We start from the raw sequence: 366 nt of genomic DNA on the forward strand, positions 1-366 counted from the left end.
ATTCTAAACTTTACGAATACTAAGAAAGTAGGGTTGCTTGATTTATTTGCAATAAAACAATAAAATGCAATATGTATATATATATATATATATATATATATATATATATATATATATATATATTTATATATATATCCATACTTGTAAGAATACGTGATGTTTCGTGTTGAATAGATTCATACGAAACGGACGAATATTGCCTTTTGATTTCCTCATGGACGTACACAGAGGTGATTGTTCGATTGCTTTGATTAGTAATATATTGAATAGCTACTTCCACATACCGATTGTCTGATGAAACTTTGTACTTGAACTTTTATTTTAAATACCGTTCACATCAAAACCAAATAGAAAGTCACGTTTCGA

This window comes from Dreissena polymorpha, chromosome 2 (genome assembly GCF_020536995.1).
Source record: "Dreissena polymorpha isolate Duluth1 chromosome 2, UMN_Dpol_1.0, whole genome shotgun sequence".
In the NCBI taxonomy this organism is placed as follows: domain Eukaryota; kingdom Metazoa; phylum Mollusca; class Bivalvia; order Myida; family Dreissenidae; genus Dreissena; species Dreissena polymorpha.